The following is a 2,832-nucleotide window of genomic DNA, read 5'->3' as shown; positions in this document are numbered from 1 at the left end:
GATATCAATCTATTCATGTTGTCAATTTCTTCCTGGTTCAATTTTGGGAGTTGATATTTTTCCAAGAATGCATCCATTTATTCTAGTTATTGGCATATAACTGTTGATAATAACTTCTGATGATTGTTTCTACTTTGTTGGTGTTAGTGGTGATCTCTCTCTTTTCATTCATAATTATATGAATTCGGGATTTCTCTCTTTTCTTTTGGATTAGTTGGACAATTGTCTTATTGATTCTTTCAAAAAACCAGCTTCTAGTTTTATTGATACGTTCTACTGTATCTCTGGTTTCTACCTGATTGATCTCAGCTCTAATCTTGATTGTTTCCCTTCTTATGTGTGGAGTTTATTTGATTTGTTGTTGATTCTCCAGTTCTTTAAGGTGTGGAGACAGCTTGTTTTTTCTGGAATTTTCATGTTTTTTTGTGGGAGGATTCGATGGCTATGTATTTCCCCCTTAGCACCGCCTTTGTTGTATCCCATAGGCTTTGGACTGGAGTGTGTTCATTGTCATTGGTTTCCATGAGTTGTTTCAGTTCTTCTTTGTTCTCCTGGTTGATCCAAGCATTCTTATTCAAGGTGGTCTTTAGCTTCCAGATGTTTGAGTTCCTTCAGAACTTTTCTTTGTGATTGAGCTTCAGTTTCAAACCATTGTGATCTCAGACTGTGCAGGGAATCATCTCAGGCTTTTGGTGTCAGTTGAGTCCTGATTTGTGACCCAATATGTGGTCTATTCTGGAGAAGGTTCCATGTGCACTTGAGAAGAATGAGTATTCTGTTGTTTTAGGGTGGAATGTTCTGTATATATCTATGAGGTCCATCTGGTCCAATGTATCATTCAATGCTCTTGTTTCTTTATTGATTTTCTATTCTATGATCAGTCTATTTCTGAGAGAGGAGTGCTAAGATCTCCTACTATTAATGTAATCATATCAATATGACTCTTTCTCATCATTAATACTTTTCTTATGTAATTGGCGGCTCCCATATTGGGGGCATAGATAATTACAATTGTTAGATCATCTTGGTGGATAGTCCCTTTAAGAATTACGTAGTGTCCTTCTGTATCTCTGACTACAGTCTTTAGTTTAGGATCTAAATTATTTGATATGAGTATCTCTACCTGGCCTCCTTTTAAGGCCCATTGGAATGAAAGATGTTTCTCCATCCCTTCACTTTCAGTCTGGGTGTATCTTTAGGTTCAAAATGGGTCTCTTGTAGACAACATATGGATGGGTCCTGTCGTTTTATACAATCTGCAACTCTGTGCCATCCTATGGGCACATTTAAGCCATTCACATTGAGAGTGATCATTGATACATAAGTTTTTATTGACATCGTGTTACTTTTGAAGTCTTTCTTTCTGTAGATTGTCTCTTTATTTCTGTTCAATGTTATTCTTAAGATTTTTCCTCTTTTAGAGACCCCCCCCCCCTTAATATTTCCTGTAGTGTAGGCTTGGTGGTTGCATACTCTTTTAAGCCTTGCCGGTCTTGGTAACCCCTTTTCTCTCCATTCATCTGAATGTCAGTCTTGCTGGATAAAGTATTCTTGGCTGCATGTTCTTCTCATTTAATGCCCTGAATATATCTTGCCAGCATTTCTAGTTTGCCGGTTCTCTGTGGACAGGTCTGACTTTATTCTAATGGGCTTTCCTCTGTAAGTAAGGAGCCTTTTTGTCCTAGCGGCTTTCAAGAGATTATACCGACAATTATGATTCCTGAATTTGACTATCAGGTGCCTCGATGTTTTTTTGGAATGCATAATCTTGGGTGGAGACCTTTTAGCCTCTAGTACATGAACCCTGGTTCCATTCGCGAGATTGGGAAATTTTTCATGAAGACCATGTTCCATTATATCTTTTAGACTTCTTTCTTTCTCCTCCCCTTCAGGGATTCCAAGCATTCTGATGTTGGAACGTTTCATGGCATAATTTAATTCCCTTATTTTCTTTATGTGGTTTCTAAGCAGTTTGTTCCAGGCTTCCTCCTGATACTTTCTCTCTATCTGTTTGTCCTCCAGATCACTAATTGTATCTTCTGTCTCAGTTACCCTAGCTTTGAGAGAATTTAGATTAGATTGGAACTCATTGAGAGCATTGTGAACCTCGGACCTTGTGGCTTTCAGTTCTGCCCTAATCAATTTCCTTTGGTCATCCATGGCTCTCTCCAACCTAGCTATTGCCTACATAATTGTTAGCCTGAATTCCTTTTATGACATATATTCTATGTCCATAACCATTAGCTCTGTTGCAGAAGGCCCATCCTCTGTATTTTTCTTCTATTGGGCATTGGTCTTCCTTGTCATTTTGGTGAGAGATGACTGAATAGATGTACCTGGATGTATCGACCTTGGTGCAGCTAAGGAGCACCCTGGAATGATTCTGAGCAATCAGGATTCCCCACACAAATTAGAGAATAAAGAAATGAAAAAGAAAAATGAAAGAGAGAAATACAGGAAAGAAAGGGAAGATAAAAGTGGAGGTTCATCCCAAATGGGCCCCAAGGTAAGATTTATGAAGTAGACAAACAAAAACAGACTAAAGACTGATAAAAGTATATGAGAAAAAATATATATATGCAAATAAAGAAAGAACCTCATCAAAAAGAACCCCAAGTATAAGATTTATATACTATCAGGAAAAGCACAAAACACAGAAACCCTGTTGGAAGAAAAACATGGGAGAGTGGTTATAAATTCTCAGTGTGGACAAAGAAGGTTGTTTTGATTCTTCCTGGATGTATCTTGATATCTTTGTTAAAGGGCTCAACTTTCCTGAGATAAAGGGGGATTAAAAATTGGTTTACCTATAAGGATAGTATTGATTGGGGA

Source organism: Mustela putorius, unplaced genomic scaffold (genome assembly GCF_011764305.1).
Source record: "Mustela putorius furo isolate JIRA1106 unplaced genomic scaffold, ASM1176430v1.1 tig00003923_pilon_pilon_pilon, whole genome shotgun sequence".
NCBI lineage: Eukaryota > Metazoa > Chordata > Mammalia > Carnivora > Mustelidae > Mustela > Mustela putorius.
This window is presented reverse-complemented; position numbering follows the sequence as displayed.